The sequence below is a fragment of the Strix uralensis genome, chromosome 14 (assembly GCF_047716275.1).
Source record: "Strix uralensis isolate ZFMK-TIS-50842 chromosome 14, bStrUra1, whole genome shotgun sequence".
NCBI classification, from domain to species: Eukaryota; Metazoa; Chordata; class Aves; order Strigiformes; family Strigidae; genus Strix; species Strix uralensis.
The window spans coordinates 19,893,893-19,914,873 of record NC_133985.1 but is presented as its reverse complement, the minus strand read 5'-3'; the positions used below and the strand labels follow the sequence as shown (position 1 = coordinate 19,914,873).

The following is a 20,981-nucleotide window of genomic DNA, read 5'->3' as shown; positions in this document are numbered from 1 at the left end:
TTTACAGAACAACAAGTAAATAATTTATAGGGAAATTTTGATTTTAAGCAATCGCCTTATCTCTCTTCTCCGTGTGGCATATCTTCTACAAATATGAAAAGACGGCCAAACAAAGGTCCTGCTAATGGGTTAGAATTTACAGCAAATTTTACAATTTAGATTATTTGCTAGTAATTCTTTCTTTAGTAACTTTCAAGGAGTTTCAGCCTGGTACAACAAGCTGGAGCATCATATACACATGTGTTCAAATAAATTAATATAGCTGTAATACTACTTTCAAATTTATTACCTAACAATTTAGTTAAACAGTCTCGAAAGATCATCTAGAGGATCATTTTTGTCATAACACTTCTCCAGGAAATGGGACTTCAGAAACTCAACATGATTTCCTATGAAATAATTTCACCTTGCAAACCCAAATTACGCTTTTGGGACAAGAGATAGTATGTAGCTGACTTGATAGAGGGCTAGAAGAGCAATTTCAATGCCTTAAATTGTGATTGATTTTCACATGCTGACACTTAAAAGATGAAGAAAATGCCATCATCTGAGTAAATGCAGTAAATTAGAACACAATTAAGGCTATCATTAATATCCTAATAAAATGGTGATATTAAAGACTCAATGCAACAAATAGAAATAATAAGCATAAGACAAGCTCTTACTGACTTGAGAGATCTTTTCAAATTGGGTTTGATGAGTTAATTAAATTCAGCAGCTTATCTAATTAAGCCAGCAGCTAAAAAAAGAACATAGTTAAACCTGTCTTTGATGAAATGATAAGAGTAACCTGGCTTTGTATTCCTATGTTTTCTAAATTATTAATTCTAACCATTACACATAGCACTATATTAGCCATCCTTCTTAGGCAAAAATCTCAAAGCACTATGCAAACATTCATTAATTAGATAGAACAGCACTGTCTAAAATATGATGCTAGGGATGGCAAAAATTCCTTGGACAATTTTTCCCCTTCAGAACTGAGATGCTCTTGATAATGAATATTTTTTTTAAAAGTTGGTTTAATGACTTTGTAATAGGTTTGAGGTTTCTTCTAATGTGTGTGTGTGTGTCCCAACTTTTCTTACTATCCTGTCCTGTATGCTGAAGGCTCTGAAGAGATGTTTCACTCAGCACAGAAAAATTCAATAGTCTCAGGGAACCAGAAAGCCCTTCAGGGCTGGAATTAAAGCATTCTCGCAGAAACGGGAAGATGCCATTTCTGATAGGTGTTTAGGAGAAGGGGCTGAGGAGGAGAGCTGGGGAATAGCCTGTATTTTAGTGGTGAGACCTTCTGCAAGGTGGAACTTGTATGTTTACATCCTCTTATCTATCAAAAAGGTTGAAATCTGGGCTTTCCTTTTCCTCCTTGAGTGCTGTAATCAGACCACATATTCTAATTGGGGTGTTCATAAACGGAGATCAGCAAGAACTTCAAATCTTCATTAAAAGGAGACATAATATAACAACAAGCAGGTGTTTATCTCTGGTAGGGCAGGTGCATGCCCCATTGCAGAAACTGGGGCATCAAGATGTCCATAAATGTGCTAATTTAGTGCATTAAGATTTAAGATGTCCTCAAGGTTCAGGCAGAAAATGATTGTACATTTGCATCTAAATCTAGTATCTCAGTATTTTGGGGAGACAGGGTTTGTAGAGTGAATGTTATCAAATATGGGGTGAAGTAAGGCCTGAAATGTAAATGAAAGACAGATTGTACTTTATGGGTTCAAAGCACTTCTCTCTAATCAATTTTGTGCTTCTCTAATCAATTCTGTGCTTTAATCTTCACCATACAAAGATGAATTTCAATAAATAAAAAGCTTGTTCTTCTGTGTTCATCGAGAGAATAGATGCCCAAACAAAAATATCAGTCTGGAAGTAACTACAGGAATTGTGAAGGACAGCAAATATAGATAGATCTGAAAATAGATGTAGGCTGAGAATGAAATACCTAGCTCCCACAGGTAATGAAGACACATAATTAAAAAAAAAAAAAAAAACAAACAAGGGTAAGAACTCTGCTAAGCTTTAATACCATTCTCTACATACTGTTTGGAAAGTTCACAAGCTTGTCTCTTAGCCAGCACATTTTAGGTAATTCTCATCACCATTCCACATCATCTGAACAACTAGTCTGTATTAGCTCAGATTATTTTTCCTCTTCTGCTTTCTTTAAGGAAAGCAGTTCAGTTAGCAACTAGGAAAGTGCTTCTAAAGCAACTGTAAATGGATGGCTCCCAGCTGGCAAACTCCATCAAGACCCAACTTTATTCACATCTCCAAGCCTAATGTTTTTACTGGTTCTGTACATTTGCAGAGATTATGAATGATTTTTCTGTTCAAAATTATTTACTCTAAATTTTAAGTAGACACAAACAGCAACAGAGTCTACCCAAGATACAGGCTATATAAAGAATAAAATAAATAAAATAAAATAAAACAAGTCCCTTTCAGCCAGGCAGAAGAGCAGTTTACTGCTCTCAGGAGACTTTGCTCAGGTGTTAAGACAAGCCTCAATGATCGCTGAACCTGCTGTGTCTTCTGATGATCCCTTTTACAAAAGCATTTGTCACCTTTGTTCTGGCTTCTTTAATGCTCAGGGTCAGCACAGAAGATCCTGTTCAGTCTGTCTGTGAGAACACAGCCACTCAGTGACTCTCCTCGTGTCAGTGCTTTTCCCTTTGCAAGCACAGGTTATTGGCTGTATCTTTACTAGAAACTGAGATTAACTGGAGACTGACAGCCAAGCTTCTCCTGATCCTGGCTTGCATAGTGTAGCTTTGATGATGCAAGCAGAAATTACCTACCTACATATAAAATACTGAATTGCAAGTCATGACGCACGGTAAAAAAACTCAAGGAAGCCAAGAAGGTTTACAAGCTGCGTGCAAGCTATATTGGTGCATGTGCCAGTGCTGTATAAATTGCCTGTATTTCACCCATTTGGAAGCATCTGAGATCCTGCACCCCCTCCACAAAGGGGTGCTGTGACAGCGGTGGGGCTCGCTTTTGTGTAAGACAGAAGGCTGCAGCCCCAGGGCAAGGGTTAGTGAAGGGTGGAAGAGTCAGGAAGAAGAGGGGAAGATGGAACCAGGATGCATTTCTAGTTACTTTTTGTTGCACCAAGGTTTTTGAAGATTGGAGCCCTGAGGGCTCCCGGTGACTCTGCCAGGAGACAGAGTGACAGGCGGCCGCTGTGTCTTGGGGTGCAAAGGGCCAGTCCCCATTTCACCGCTGCCTCTGCCAGCCAGGTTTGACCCCCAAACTTGGCACTTCACAGCCCTCCCAGTCTAAACACATTTCTGGGGGGAACCGTGGTGGTTGCAAGCCTGGCCAGGCAGTGGGCTGCAAGTGGGTGTCCTCCCTCCCACCGCAACAAGAAACTTACAGCTGGAGACACAAAATCCATCTCAGTCCTCTCGGCAGCATTGTGAAAACAGACATAGGCAAAGACAATGACCCAAACCTTCCTACTCCTATTAGCTACCACACTATAGAGGTCTGAGGATTATGAGTTTCATAAACCAGATGGATCTTTACAGTAATGAAAACTGCAAATAGTACATGAGGGAAGCTGGGGCCTCATCCTGACAAGATGAATGCTGTCGAGCTTCAGGGAGGAAGATGAAGGATACAACTAAGTACACAAGACAGCCAGTCTTCTTCAAATAACACATGGAACAGTATTTTATTTCCTATAGAGACAGCGAGAGCAGAGAAGGATCAGGATAATGCTTGAGAATGTTACAATATAATTTTTTAAAAACTAGAACATAATAAAAGGATTCCAAATTAGTCATTTCCTGCTTCTTCTAACACTGTTGTGCATGTGGAGTTAAAAATGTCTAATTTAGCTGTTTTGAAAAGGCTGATGGTACTTGTCATTCACTGCAATTTCTCTGAGTACCCTATTATTATCTGTTGATTATGTTCTAAATGAACTCTGTCATGTCTCCACATCTGTTCAAAACCACCCAGATTTCTTCAGAAAAGAGCTGTTTCAGGTCAGCGGGATGCAGTCTGAGTAAAAAGTTAAGTGAAATGAGAAAAAGTAAGACCAGCAACCTATCTTGGCTAGTTAATGAAAAAAATAAAGCTATTTGAAAAGCAATCACAGTCAAGGATTGAAAAGGAACCTCATCCCTGGGAGCCCACCTCTGAGATGCCAGCACTGCAGGTGCATCTTGGACAGCACATAGAGATGTCTGGCCTCGATGCTGCAACATATAGTGAGTAGGTCTGAGATTTGCTGAACCCCTCAGTGCAGATGAGCTTTCACCAGAAACTGGAGTGGGGCCGGTGGTTCAGAAACTCAGAGGATCCAACAGTTTTATATGCAATTACAAACTACCTTCCCAGTCCCAGATTCAGGAACACACTTGGGTTTATGTTTAAGTCCTGCTGATGCTGATGAAATCCTTGCAAGCATTGTTTCAGGGAAGCACTGAAGCAATCTTCTTTCAGGCTTCAGGAATTTTGAAGTGGGATGAGTTTGTCAGACAACCTGCAGGTTTTTTTGGTTGTAATCGTTGTAGGTTAGTCACTGCAGAGTTGTTACTGGAAATGGAGCCACAGAGCCACAGGGCAGCGCACGGCACGCAAATACAGAACAACCTGTACAATTGCACCATTCATGAAAACCACTCCATATGTCACCAGTTAGGAAATTTAATTAAATTCACTCTAATAATTGCTTCCAAATAACATCCATAAAGAGCAGGACGGGAACAACAACCCATCAATAGATATTCTAAGCGGACATAATTCCAAGTTGCACAGTCTTTACTGATATCCTGTATACAACTAATTGCTCTGTTAGCCTATACTAAAACTTCAGGTTGAGACTTCTGATCATAGATGACTTTCCCTTTGAATATATAACCACATATCTGGCTCATAATGATTTAGTCTACACACCTTTTTCTAGAAAAAACTGCAACCTAATGCTTAAAAATACAGGGTTGGGTTTTTTTCCAAATAAAATGAGGAAAAGGGGAGCAGATGCAGGATGATGCCTATATATTAAAACCACCACTTCTCAAGGGATCTGTCCATTGTGTATTGTTTGTCTTATAAACCTGCTCCACTGGAATTTGAGGGTTTCCACACAAATCCAAGACTTCCAGATCTAATGGACGTGAACGCCCACCACCTGTGACTGGGGTATCATAGCACCAGAAAGCTCCACGCACCCTCAGTGTGTTCACAGATTAACTGCAAGGCACATATCCACTGAATCCAACCCCCCGTCTGTGAGCAACGCAGGAGCTGTGTACTCGGCAGTAAAGCTGGCATTTCTGGGTAGCATTACATTTGCTGTGTAAATGAGAGCTGTAGGCACGTTGCACAGAGCCTCCTATGTTTCCTTGAAGCTCTTGGCTCTTTGTATTTAATACACATCATACATACATACACATACATCACAAAAAGAAATATTGCATTGCTTAGATTAACATTTTGAGAAGAAACATCAGAAAATAAAAGAATTCTGTAAACATGAATACAAAATTCCCTCAAATAAAAACACTTCTAGAAGGAAAACAAAGATGAGAGAAAGGAGGGGGAGAGAAAGCCAGTAATATTACATGCTAGATTTGAAACAAAATTTTTAAATAAACCATCTTGTCAAATATTCAAAATGCTTATAAATATTTACCAATTAGATATCACATGAAATATGTACAAGCCAGTTTAGAAGCTGTTGGACAAATTTCCTTCTGGGTATTTACACTGTCTGTGACTGGCCATATGTTTAGGAATGAAGAAGGCCTGTGGGAGAGAAGGCGATGAGAGGAGATGCTAAGAAAGGGCCCTGCACTGATCCTGCTCATGTAACCACGTTATCTTCTGAAGTGCACTGAGCATCCCTTCCAAAGAGCCCTGTTGACTGTGCACATAACTGCTGACACAGCTGAGTGCATTTCTATTGTTTCCAGACTAAATGCCTACATGCACAGACTCTGCAAAGGCTGTACAGTTAATTTTCCAGAAAGTACAACATCAAGTATTTTTATGTTCTCGCTTCTTAAGTGGCAGCACATCACATCAATGATTTTTTGGAGCTTGGGGTGTACTGTGTCATATTCAGCGGGCATGTCTCTGAAAATAAAGACAAATGCTCATTTAAAAGATTTCAGTACTCAGGTGCACGTTGCTCAGTATATCTGGAAGTAGCAACAGACGCCACTGGTTCATTTTTTCAATGATCCAGACCTTGACTTCTTCACCCCCAGTGAGCATAATATAATAAGCAATCTGTTCAAATACAAGAGTTTGACATTTCAAAAGTGTATCTCTGTTGCTTTCCAAGCAATTTGGACCTTTCTGAATGAAGCCAAGAGAAACACGGCAACTGTTTGCTCTCTGAGGAGTGCCAGGCTGCAGCATGGCGCAGCAGAGGGGCAGCACCGCCAGGCAAAGGGTGATTTTAAATCCCGTGAGGGAGCGTCAGGAGACACGAATAGACATGTCCAATAAAAGAGCCCAAGGACAAAACAGACAGTGCTGTCTGTGTTGGCATTATTTTTGGCCGAAGAAGCCCAGAAAATAACAGTATGTTTTGACTGAGGACAAAAAATTGTGTGGCTTCCAATGAGCCATGAAAATAACATCCCTTGCATCATTACAAGGATTTAAATGGCAGTTGCAATGACTGATTTACCATAAGAAATTTGTTTTTGTGGCTCTTTTTTTCTCCTCAATAGGTTAGGCTTTCTAGCTGCAATTCATGTGTTCATATGCACTGCAGAAGCTGATCTCTGAGACAGCATATTCCTTCAACAAGGGGATAGGGCAGTAAGAAATCAATCAAACCACTGACTTCGGATTTCACCTTATACCTATTGACTGACAGATATATCAGATCCTTAAAGAAGCTAGCCAAAATGCTGTTAATGATTTCTGTGGTGGAGTTAAAAATTCCCTTAAAATTTGTTACTGTGCTTTTACAGCATCCTTCACAGGTTCAGGCATATGTGTAACCTTCAACAATAACCTTCCAAGAGCTTTAAAGTGGGAACTGGCAAAAGCAGCAGAAGGGATAAGTTTGCACCTCCCTGTTTTGTTTCTACTCTTGGGCTCTAGCTGTTATGTATCTACTAACTCTACTGATAATTGTTTCTGGGAATTTGTTTGGCTTTGTGATAAACAGAGCTTCTGCAGGACCAAAACCAATGAATAAATTTTGCAAGCACTTTCCGTCAATAAAAACATTGGAAAATGCAAAATACTTCACTTTGATATCCCCTTGAAACAATTCTTTAAAATGTATTTGTTTCTTTTTTAATCTAAAATTAATGGATGGATTATTTGGGGAATCCATTCACATAATCCTAGAAGAAAGCTAAGGACTGAGGTTGAACACAGTTCCTGACTCTTTAGCCAAAGTTTTAGATTCCTTAGCGTAAGAAATTTCAGGATCAGTCCACTCTCAACTTTTATTACTTATATTGAATTTTTTCTATTTGAAACTTAAAATAAGTTTCCTGTACATGTGAACTCTCTCTACACTGAAATTAGTGGATCACTTGACTTATTTAAAGTTCTCACCCTGAATAGAGTACAGTCTTTTTTTTTAATACGTGTCTAAGAAGTTGCTGTAAGAACACCTCCATCTCCCACAATGTCACCTTCTTCCTGACAAGTACCATTACTGAGTATCTCCGTAGCACGCATGTGTGCAGAAACATCAGTGCTATTCAGTGGAGAACTAACACCCTATTCCAAGTCTCTGAAGATATTTAAATATACTTAGAACAGAAATTATGTCGGTTGACAATAATTTTTTAAAATTAGAGCATTTAAAATCTCAAGGTTAGCATAGCAGCTTTTCAGCATAAGATGGCATTTGGTGTTTGATGTACTTCTCTTTCATATCATCTCAGCTGGTTTTCAAACCCATGTCACAAATAAGCCACATGCTTTTCATTCCTCAACTAATTAAAAGGTGGGGTTTTTTTACCTTCTTGAAGATTTTCCCAAGCTCATTTGAATTTTTATGCTGAAACACCTGTTTTGGGAAGATAAAATATCAAGTCCCTGGATGTCACATAAAGAGGACAGACTATACAGAGGTATTAACTAAATGCTTTGGCATGCAAAATGCACACTTTCAGTGAAGGAGAGGGTCTGTCTCCCTGTGTTCTGTCAACAGCTTCTCTTTTCTAAACACCAACTACCCATTTCTAAAGAATACTCTGCTAGTTCTCTTGGTGAAGAAGAGTTTAGGATCTGCTAATGTCAGCAGTAAAATCAAGCTCATGATGATGCAGTGCAAGACTGCAAATCCCTCTCCATCATTTTCAAATATTTGCTTGCTCCTTGTGTGGGAACAGAGCATTGACAAACAGCTTTTTTTATTTTCAAAAATGCAAATACCCCTTGCATTAGAGGAACATTTATCTCAACCTTGCTTTTATTGTCATGCAGAAAAAAATTCCTCTTGTAGCCCCGGATGCATTTCACAAGGGCAAGAGTCCAACGCAGTGTTGGGGTTCACTTCTTCTTGCTACCTATTCTGTTTCCAACAGAGCACTTACACATGAGATGGTGGGCAGCAAATCTGCAGCTCTGATGTGATCGACGTATCAAAGCACAGAAGTTACCTCTGGGCCAAGCTCCTCATTTCACATGCCATCCATACTTTTTCTCTCTGGCATTTTCCCATGTTTATTACATTCCTGACCCATCTGTTACAAGCTCCTGAGGAAGAATCCACATTTCCTATACAATATGAGACTGAATAGATAGTTTCCTTGTGTTAAATGCATTAGCCGCTCTCCTTCAATTGTGTGGCTCTTTTCAGCTCAGCTGCTTGAAACCCTTAGATTTCCTGAAAACCAGATAGGAAAAACAGGGAGAAAATAATGGATTTAAATTTAAAGCAATTATTTGCTTAACACAGCTACGTTTATCCTCTAAGCTGAGCTAAATTTGGCACTTTAAGCTTGCTTAAGGAACACATTTATATGCTCAAAGGTGCTATGAGTCCCATCTCTCCTGGAAATTTTGGCTACAAACTACACCTGCATATCAGGAGAAAGACTCCTTCCAAATTCAGCCTGCAATTGAATGCTGGCTTAATTGAGAGCCATATGCAACTTATTATCGATAACTAAAATAACCATATGTCTTCTAGATCTCAAACAGCCAACTACCACAGTTCCCAATGTCCAGCAACAACAGCTCCTTGGAAAACTAGTCACAAGCATCAGAGTGGATGAAATTCTGGTCCCCACAGCACCTAAGCAGCAACCGAGCACTTCGTAAAAATATGATCCCAGCTGCAGAGTCCTGGCACAGAGCACTCTTGACCATATGGACATCGTCCTCTCTCTAAGAAGAGCAGACTTAGAAGTGATGTTGCAGCACTTTCTTAAGCAAAAATATGAATATAAGTGTATAATTACATTTCTCTGTCCAAATCCTGGGGCTTGGATAGTGACAATGAAATAACACACTTGGCAATGAGCAGTTTCCACACTGCAGTGGTGTAAAGTTCCCTGCAACAGATTATATTCCATGAATTTGCCATTTTTGATCACGTAAATGCCAAAAAACCATAGACACTAAAGTACCTAGCACCATTTCGTGGCAATGTAACATTGTTTGTATACCATTCCTGTTTACCCACAATCCAGTGGATATTCTGCCTAGATGCAGTGAGGATGTGTTCATTATAATTATCTACAATAACAACAATTAACAACACAATGAGGGATAAAGTAAATCACTTTCATCTGCATCCTCTTTAATGTTGGACTTGAGATCCTCAGAATGTGTTACTTCATTTACACTCATTAATACGATATTAATTCCCTACGGTGCCTTGGATAAACGTACCTGACTCCATTCTCCCATCTGCTGATCTAGTATTATTATTCTATTCAGAGCAATAGTCTTAATTATGCTCATTTGTAGTTCCAGTAGATATCCTTGCCCAACATGAATAATGAGCAGCAGTCTTTGGAAACCAGTCATCTTGCTCATAATAAACTGCTCGGCTCCTAACTATTCCCTAAAACCCAGTACTGGTATTAGCTGAATGCTTGGGCATTTGGTGTTACTAATTAAACACAAAGCTTACCAATATCGTGTTGGAGTGATATTGCAATAGGGATAGCATCACTTTCTGTCTGTTTTCCTCACCAATAATTTGATTTCATCTTTCTGAAAAAGGTTTTCATCTTTGGCGCCCTAGAGTATACCCTCTCTTGGCACCATTTATTGCCGAGGGGAAGAGGAAGGGTAATTTTATTACTCTGCAATTTTATATCAGTAAGTGCTCTGAAAAAACTCTCTAAGGTGCGTGGTGAGTGTGCTAGTAAGGGCAAGCTCAAAGTCACACAAGCTTCGTACTCTCTACAGAGGATCCAGTGACTGGGATGGAAAGGGCCAACATGTCTTTCCTTTCAAACCATCTGGCTGCAGGTGGCAGGAGCCCTCTCTGCGCTACCATGGAGTAGGTGCACCAGTTCTGAATACCAGGATTCATTTTGTCTTGCACACTCAGCGGGTAAGAAAGGAAAACACTCTGCCACTGTTAACTAAACACAGGCAAGTGGCCAAATCATTCCCCCTATTTATCACAGTGCTACTAGCAGCTGGCACAAACCTGGCAGAGAAACACGAGCTGCTCCTCTCTGGAGCGGCAGCGAGGGCCGCAGCTGAGCACAGTCCCGGGCGGTTCAGCTCTGCCGCTGCAGCCTCCATCTGCCTGCGCGGCCAGAAAGTCCCCTGGCACTTGGGCTGGGCAGCCGGCGGAGCAGCGGGAGGTGGCACGGAGGAGTTTGTCTCCCCTTTATTGCTTAGCGATGGAAGAAACAAAGGTAAATTTCTGTGGGATAGCGCAGGTCGCTGGGAAAGGTTGTGGTAGAGCATAAACCCTACCTGCCGATAGAGCTGCTGCTTGATGAGTTTGCTGTGATGGGTCTCTTAATCCAAGATGTGATCCATTATTCCTCATTTGTATAAAGAGAGGAATCCATGAGCAGTGGTTTCCCTCGGACCAGACCCACCAGTTAGTCCACCAGCTTCACTGTACTTATTTCTTTCAAAGGGTGGGGATGAAACCATGGTTTCAACAAAACCGAAGATGATATGATGGTCAGATGAACCATGATTTTGCCAACTACTGGGACTTTTCTCCCATGTTACAGCTGTTATAAAATACAAAATCTGAAATTGATAACATTATGGCAAGCTGAATTTTTTATGTTTAATTAAATTTTGAAAGTATTTCAAAACTATTTGTTGCCTGTCTGCTGGGTTTGTGACAGTCATTATATCTGTTAGAGTCATCCTAAGCATCTGTTCTCAAAAAGCTGTTGAAGAGTAGTGCTTGCATACAAAAGACTCACACAATGCAGGCAAATCATCTTCATTCCTAAAATCAAAGTCATCTCTACAACCAAACAATTTTCTTAACTCCTTGTCTCTGAGAAGCAGAAACAGGGTGAGGAACAAGTATCACAGCATCACATGTGCTAAAAGAGCTCCCAAAAGCCAGTTAAATACCATTTAAATCTTCACACCAGCTACCTACTGTCCTTTACTCAGCTATGTGAGGTGTACATGACTCCACAGCATGCATGGGCACTATATTAATTTAATTTAACCTTATTTCACTTGCTTTTATATAACAGTAACTTTAGCTTAATATAACTCTGTATTTAACCTTGCCTTCATACAAATCCCCTCCACACACACCAAATTATCTCAAAATGTCAGTTGTTTATTCCTTTCTATTTAGTCAAAAAACTTTACATTCCTGATTAACATGTTACAAGCTTTATTATGCTTCACCCTGACGACAAAATATTCACAGATTGACTATATCAAAGGGAAATCACTCTAACCTTGTATTCACTATCAAAAGTTCAGGTTCAAGAAGGATGAAAAGGAGATCTCTCAACTCTAAAACCATTTCTTCTGAATACATTCAATATGCTCCAAGTTACTCTATACAAGACGGCAAACACACAAATATATTTACTGAAAATCATGGCTCAGTAAAATTGGTTGCCACTAGGTCTTGGCAGTTCAGAATGATTTATAAAAGTCACCTTACATAACAAAAATTAATTTCTAAATTCCTCATCATACCCAGGGTTCAAGAACTACATGGAAAATCTGGACTCAATATAATCACTACAGCAGGAAGAAGAATAAAATTCACCAGCCATTTATGCAGAGAGAAAGAACACCAACAGCCCCGGTGCAACTCATTTACTGGAGGGTTGAAGCTTTGGATTCAGGAATTTAATGTCAGACATTTCTGGTAGGGGAGGAATAAACACATTAATATTGCTGGGTTTTCCCCTTTTTTGATCCAGATTCCTGCCAGGGTTATTTATGTGTAAGGGAGTTAACTCTGCTCACCACTCTTACCATCTCCTGCCCTTCAGGTCCCTTAAAAACATATCCATTGATAGGGATTTTTCAACTTGACAGAAATGCACTCATGATGGAGGATGGACTGCTTGTTTGTAAGGGAACACTGAAATCCCAGGAGCAAAATAACCTTAAAGCAACTGAAATATGTTCAATTCCAACTGGTTCCAGATTTTGCACTTAATGCTCTACCTGGTAAAATGTCACACTGTTTGGCTTAAAACTTATCTACAAGAAAATGCTTCTGAAATGCTTGACAGTGGCGAGGCAGCTGCTGTGCTGCTTTGGTATGTGAACCGTTTCCATTTCTCTCCCCTTCCCACCCAGCCTGTGAATCCATCTGTTGTCTCCCATTAATGATTATAAGGGGATTCCATTTTATTTTATATTTTTTACGATCATGTTTGTTGCTCACCTAAACTGAAACCCTGCTCTAGTATTAGGGCTGTTATGTGCAGTCAAACTGGAAACAATAAGCTGTAAGTGCTGCAGTTGCAATGCCATTCATCCTTAACTGAGTAGGATTAGAAATTACTTCCCAAGGAGCTGTAAAGGGTAATAAACATTGCACTGATGGTGTGCAAATTGGCACTGCCAAAAGTCTCACTTGCAGTAGCATCACAGGAAACAAAAGTATCCCAGCTGTACTCTCTGGGAGATTCAAATATTTCCAGGGTTGCTTCTGTCTTGTCATCTCCCAATGCCAAAATTTTCCTCCAAACAACTTTTTTGGGGGACCAAAACTCTTGAGACATTAATTAAAATGTTAAATATCCTTACACTGACTCATTGTCTCTTACTTGATGTATTGAAAGGATCTTTTTTCCCCTCCACTCTTTGAAAACAGAGACGTGGTCTTGTTCCTCATGGAGAGTAAAGAGAACATTTCCCTGCAGAAAGTATTTTGTCAACTTTTAAATAGGTTTTCGTTTTCTTTTTTGACCAAAGTTACCTGGGAGATTTTAACAACAGCGTCACTCAATCATCCATAAAGTAGGTTAAATGACCTTGTAGGCAGTGACCAGGATCCAATTTCATATGACTGCTCAGTGGCTGGTACTGTTGCTAGAGTTACAACTTTCATGAATAATGGTCTTATTTTTTCTAGGTGCAGGTGTGGGTTGTAGATGGCTGAGTTATACCCTTCACTATGAATCATAACATCTACTACTATGCTTTACTGTGAATAGACAGACAGATGCTAACATACCTTCACATTCGCAGATACAAATGTATTTTTTTTCAAGACAGCTCCAGGCATCACAGCTTTGGCATCAGTTCTAAACCACTCTGAAAAGCTTTGGAGATTTTCTTCTCATGCAACATTTTAAAACCATTTTGCTTGGGCAATGTGCCAGGCAGAAAATTATTTAATCACAGAACAGGCATAGAAAGAGCACTTACAATAACAGCTCTCAAAATATAGAGGATGTTTCTTAATTTATAAATATTTAAAGAGAACAATACAAGAGACACAAATTTGGTGGTTTTTTAAGGTCAGTAGGGTTTTCTACATCCATTTTCCAAGTCTCTGCTATTCATTCATGCAAAATATATCTGCAATTAATTAATTTGTCTCTCAGGACAAACTCAACCTAACATCTATTATTAGTGGATTTGTCTCTGAAAAAGAACAGCAGGGAGAATGGGTTCCTCATGTACAGAGCGAGCCCCACTCAGTGAGCCACAAATTTCACTACAAGGCTTAAATATATTCTCCTTCTCCCAGGCTGTTTCCATGATCATTTTTAATTTTCTCTCTTATTTTAATACCTAATTTGTTCCAACAATAAGTTAAAATTTTAATAATAGGAAATTTGTTTTCCTACTTTACTGGGACTTGATTCTTTCCTGCATTATGAGTTGGGTAATTGCTTGTAACTGCTTATGCATTTGCTTTGCGCAAGTGAAAATTGAAAAAAAGAATCATAGCTTCTAAACACAAAGGTTTGCAAGGCAGTAGAGAAAATTGGCTTTCAGGTGAGAGAGGAAAAGGAAGGACAAACAGTTCTTTTTGAAGGGTAAAAACCACCAAAGAAAAAATAATTTTCTCATTAAAGACTGACCTAGAAAAGTTCATAGCCAAAAAACTTGAAAAAAAGGTTATAGGTTACTGGCATATCTTGAGAAATCTCAGTTGTCATCATTTCTACAGAAGTGCACAACTCTTTCGACTGCGCACTAGCAGTGTAAGTGGCGTTTAGCAATGTATACATTTTTGTTCTTTCTCAGGTATTATGTATATTCAGGTAAAAAAAATAAATCAGAAAGTGTCATCCTTTTGACTTTGAATATCAGGAGGGTTTCAAAGGCAGCAGGGATCTCCCTTAGAGAAGTTGAGGGTCGTGAAGTATCATAGAGCCACAAGGAGAAGCAGAGAACAAGCTGGTTTGCACATAAACTGCAACACAAAAATGATCTGAAAGGGATGTTCTGGCCCAGCCACAAAGTCCAGTGTCATCAGGTCTTAATGTGGGATAAAGCCAAATAACCCAGGGCCTGCTCTCTCTATTAGAAATTTAGCAGTGAGTCAGAAGAGGTAGCAGAGGAAAGGGGTGCAATGGGAAGAGGTGGTTTTCACTCCCAAGCAGCTGCTTTTTGAAGTGGTTGTCAGAAAACTCACAGGAGGAGAAATAGCCATTACTTCACAGCTGTGTACAGGACCTGGTGTGAGAGACAATCACTTGGGAATAGCAACCGTTCATGTGCTCAGAAGTGTTTATAATGGTGATGCTTACTTTTCAAAACAGGAACTAGATAAGATTGATGATACTTGTGCAAGAGAAAATAAAGCAGTAATAAAAGGGAGTGAATATATTCTGCCTACCAGGCCAGATTTCTTAAGTTCCCTTCTGTTTTCTCTTCCTAACACCCAACAAAGTGAAACAGCACCAAAAAAAAAAAAAAAAGACATCTCTTTATAAAATGCAAGTCTTGCCTGGAAGAAAAAAAAAAATAGAACAGAAACTCTGGAAAATTAAATGAAAACCTAAAGAAAGGCCAGATAAAACCACTAAAGCCTCAAAGAACATCTTGCTGAAATAATAAATATGAGTCACAAAAGGTCTTCCCAAACATATCAGAAGCAAGATGTCAGCTAGAGAGTACGTTGAGGCGAGAGATTACGAAGGGATAAAAGGATCACTCAAGGAAGAATGGGTCAGAGCAGAAAAATTAAGCGATTGATATACAAGAGTGTTCATGAGGAAAATTAGGAAGGCTCCCATGAAAATCTTTTTTTTTTAATGGGAGAAGAGTTTCAGCAGCTATCTCCAATCAGTCAGTCCTGAGAGCAAACAAGTCCAAGAGTTTGTTCAGTTTGGGTAGGAAACAGAGATTCTAAGTGCTTACTGGTTTACAGCCTGATGGTTTTCAAGATTTTTTCCAAGTCTACTGATATCCTCCATTCTCACAAAATATTTCCCCTTCCTGCTATTTTGCTTCCCAATGTTTTCCGCCCTTTCTTTTTAGTCACTCATCTCAAAAAGCAAGAGTCTGATAATGATTTTTTTAACTCCATGCAGCATGTATTTTTCATGCCAAAATGTTTCCCCATCAGGGCCACAGAGTTCAACTTTTGCAGTCAGCTCTTCTTTCCAAGTTTCTTTAGGCCTTCACATAATTTTTATATCTTATTTCTTTTTATATTTATTACCATCCGCTCTTATTCTCTTACAAATTTTAAAATAACACCCTCTATTTATTTTATATTTGAAGATTCTGACTTCTTCCATTAAGTCAAATTTCACTGAGTTGAGCAATCAATATGGGGAAAGGAAGCTGTTTACAATCTCTGATATATTTATCCTCAGCAATGCCATGATTTACAGATCATGGCCTGAGAAATTAAGAGGTTAGGAAGTCCTCTTCAATGTGGCAGAGCCACAAACCCTAAAAAGCTGCAGCTACTGAGCAAGATATAACCAGGTATGTCAGTGCTTATTACTTCGCAACAGCAGTAGTGTCATCCTCAAAGTGCAGGATCTGGTCCCGATTTCTCATTTGTAGAGATAAAGCCAGAAACACTGAGAAAAGTTACAAGGTCATTTCTCTTAAGAAGTTTAGGCCAAGCACATCCTGCGAAGTTAACAATTTCTATTTAGGCAGAAAAAAGGTGGGGTTGACTTACTGGAGCAAGAGCTGCGCTGCAGGAATGCCAGATCATCCTTAACAGAGACAAGTCACCGAGTCTCCATGGCTGTTTTGCCACTCTTTCAGCATCATGAGAATTTAGGAATTTGAGCCTCAGCTGTTTTACATTACTGCAGTCCCAATGAAACAACAAGCAGTTCCTAGCAGGCACATCTCTGTAGGCACCTACACACTTGACTTGCTGCCACACAAGCCCTCACAGCAGCCAGCTGCAGTCCATCAGCCAGCTGAGCCTGGACATGATGCTCACCTGCAGATAAGAGCAGGCTCACAGCTAGGGTCTGCTTCTGCATCCCAAGCTTTTTTAGAGAAATGGCAACAGTTAAAAGAAAAGTTACAGCAAGAGACATATAATTTAGAAACAAAACATGTTATGCTGTAGTAAATGAACGGACGATGTTGGTAAGATAGGTAATGAACTGATGATGTTGGTAGGAGAAGTAAAAAAAGACCATATGTCTTCCAGATGGTAGCTTTGATCATACCTTCAGTAACATTTTTATCAACAGGAGCAGAGAAGTTATTTACCACTTCTGGTTGGCGAGATCTTTTCATAACCTCCTTTGCGATTCTATAATTTAATTTGTCTGGATTGCAAAATGGAATGAATCGGTGGATTGTCTTCATCACAAGGACTTTTCCTGACATACACAAGCATGTAGTCTAACTTGAGAGCATGCAAGGCTGTAAAACAGACCTGGGTGTAGAGTTGGATCTCACCAGAAACAGGAGTGCACAGTCACAGCTTTTAAAAAAAGTAAACAGAGCTATTATTCTGTGTTTCACTCACTGTTTCCAGGATGTGGACAGTCATATTAAGCCTAATGCTGCTGTTAAGGACAGTTGTGAGGGCATTTCCTGCAGACTGTTTGCTAGAAATGTAATCTCCCAAGGGGTTCAATGGGCATATAAAAATTATTCTGTTGACTCTGCTTTTAATATTCCAGTCTTAGAAATAAGTCACCCGGCTGTGGACAGTTGGTAACTGTGAAGATGTCTGCATGTGGCTTCACACCAAGGTGACACAGGGAAGATCGATTTCTCTGGACCAAAGAGGAGAGCAACTCTCATCAGCCTGGCTCATGGGTGATGACTTGCTCACATGGACAAATCCTGGCTGTGCTATTCATACTGAAAGTGGCATCAAGCTTACTTACACGAGCAAAACAAACAGAATGCACTGATAGATGAGAGAAGGATTATTTGCTTTATGACTCAGGCCCAGGGTCTGCCAATTTTGAAATAAATGGGAGAGTACACAGGTTTTTTTTTCAGTTTGAGTAAAAGAGAGGGAAAGAGAGGGGAACCTTCCTCCCTCTGTGAACTAGAACAGATCCAAAAGGTTAAGTTGACATTATATACTTCTGCCCTCAAAACAGCTTCATATTTTAATCACTGGCCTAATGTCTGCTTTCCGCCCTTCATGGAAAACTACAAAGCACATTAACTTTGTCTTATATTTCTGTTTTAATTTTACTTTTGATTTTTAATTTAAATAAACCCCTCAGTTTCCCACCCAACTGTGCTTACAGTATGCAGAAGCATGGTCACTAGGACCCCTCTAGTCCACACAGGGAGGAAGTCTCCCCTCTCTTTCCAAGGGCAATAAAAACCAAGGGCCTAATCCAGCAGACCAAATCAAGCCCCAGTCTGTATTGCCTTTGTTCCAGTGGATGTTGATTTTTTTCTTTTTTAAACACAAAATGAAAACTGGAAAGAATGAGAAAGTCATGAACTGTTCTTCATTTTGAGCTCTCAAATGGGATATACAAAAATGGCAAAGCACGGAATCAAGGTTGTTTTTTCAACTTGGGCTGCCTCCCTGTGGAAGAGTATCATTGAATACACACCTGCAAACATACGCAGTGACTCTGACATTTATATCTTTCTTTTCTGAAATTGCAAGAATCCACCTCTGAGGGGTTTCCTACCCACCCCATTTATAGGCTAATTGCCAGGACGTTTAATGCGATCATATTGCTAGTATATAGAAACAAAGAATTCAATATTTTTCATCTTGTTTTGGGGAAGAGGAATTATTTATTTCTAGACTCCTGGACTACATCTTTCAAAGCAATTTGTTTTCTTCCATTAATAAGAAAACTTTTTGCAAGGTTTTGACATGAGAGAATTTAAGGGAAAAAACAAAATTACTTCTATGTGAATGTAATATTATTCCACTTTTTTTTTGACTGTTCTTCAATAAGCATTGCAAAACTGACATTTGTTTGAAATAATGGCATGACAACATTGATCCAAACTGTACATTTGTTCTAAATACTGGGACAGATCCTCATGTTCTGTGGCCTCATCTAAGCTTCAGTGAAAAAGCACTGATTTACCCCAATAGAGTATCTGCTTCAGTAAAACCATCGGCATTGATTGCTCTGACAACTTCCCTCTTTCTTCCAGCTCCAAGTCTCCATGGTTATTATTCTTTTCAGCATGAAGGAAGCCACACAGTAGCTGACTGTCTTGACCTTGCTTTTGAGCCAAAACAAACACATCAAGAAAGGAGTTCAGTAGGGCAGTATATCCGCTCCAGACTGATAGCCAGAACATCTACTCTCGCTATTAAACACCTATTGATCGGTCAACAGAAAGGCTGCTAAAGGCCAGCAGTGTGATCTAGCACATGTCCAGACTCCCATTTTCACCTTAATAACACTACCCTACTACTTTGTGATGTGCAATGGTTATGCAAAGACATTTCGTAAGAACTGCAGTGTATGACTGAATCTTAACACTTTAGGGTGAGAACAACCTATTCAGCTTCTGCCACTGTGAAAAAGAACGGATAAAATTATTTTCACCTAATAATCTTCACTGGAGTCTCTCTCAAACTGTAGCCAACCACAGCTAATGCAACTTTTGTCCTTTAAAGTGGTTCACGTGGCTGTTTTGTTTCACCTTTCATATCTGTACAAAGAGGCAATTCACCTAAAAAATTTAATGTTCTCTAAAAACATAGTGCATGTACTGGCTCCTCAGTCTGGTGTGCTGACTGCTGCTATTGCATAAGAGATTCAGGGCAGCAAGCAGCAGGTGAGAAGCACTGCATTTATATTTTAATTAGCTTATGCCAGGAGTTTCTTCAGAGGTAACTTAATTACTATTTGTTCACTTACATTATTAAAACCTTACTCATGTCCTTCCATTTCAAGGACTTTTTGTACCTCCTGAAAACTGTATTGCTAAGATTGCATGTAACTAACTATTCTGAAATAATCCCAAGTGATAATTTTATAAATCTGTTGAGCACCAATTGTAATTACAGAATTTTAGCAATAAAAATTAAAAATTCTAGGAAAGTATTATTTTAGGCACAAAAAAAAGTCCTCCGGATCTTGTCTGATTTCATAAATTTTCATCATTGGTGGGTTTCTTAAATACATTTTCAGCAATCACATTCTTGTCTAGAAATGAATTCTCAAAATATCATGTTCTGTGAAAAAACCCTACTGTTTTATTAATGCCCTATTCCACATCACACTGATTATGTTAATAAGAATAAATATTTTTGCATAAATACATACATCTGATTTTTTTCTCCAGTGAGAATACATTATAATCTTGAGAAGTTCCTTATTTCTAGAAGCATTCATATACTAAAGGAATGTGACAACTCTGAAGTAAACTAGTGGTACGGGTACTTCTGAGGTACTTCACTAACTGACGTAGATGTGTGTTGCGCAGAACCTTCCAATAAGGCAGTGAAATTGGAAAGCCTTTCTGGAAATATGGTAATTTGGCAAAGGGTTTCTAATGTTTTTTCCGATATTGATTTACTCACATCCATTTGCCAACACTGGGGAGATATAACCACCACAAGACTATTTAACGTTTGATTGCTTGTTTGCTCCTGGAGGATTCATGTACCTGCCAGTGCCAGTCTAGACCACGTTGGCAGCTCTATGAGCAAAAGGAGGGATTCTGGTAGAAATAGATTTAGTTTCCTGCAGCAAGACACTTATCAGAACTGACAAGCATGCAATACTGAGGCTGCTCATGCTCCACACAATATATATTTTTCTACTGAAAAGCGGCTAGAACATTAATGACATATTAATGTTGTTAACTGTGGGTGTGAGCCCACAGCACTTTCACACTGGAGTAACCCTCACTCAAACAGCCAGGTTCACTGAACCCTGTGAGGTTGTTTCACTAGGACTGAATGCCATGGAGGTAAAACTCCCTTTCAAATTATTGTGTCCTTGCAATTCTGATTCACATGGGTAAAAAGAGTTTGCAAGATTTTACCCTAATTTTATTGCCAAAAGAGCTCAGTGGTTTGGGTATTTTTTCCTGTTAGAGCCTTACTGCAGAGTTTCAAAGGCAGCAGCCTGAGAACGCGCTTTCTTCTCACTTTTAAATTGGAGAGCATATAGATACAAATCCTGAAATGGATGCTTTAACACTTGAATAGTTTTCCAAAT

The 20,981-nt window shown here is 39.3% G+C and overlaps 1 protein-coding gene across 1 annotated transcript in view; it reads right to left on the bottom strand.

Moving 5' to 3' along the window:
- Positions 1–20,981, bottom strand: part of TRPC7 (transient receptor potential cation channel subfamily C member 7) — a 79,523-nt gene that overhangs the window by 49,209 nt on the left and 9,333 nt on the right. The window lies entirely within an intron of this gene.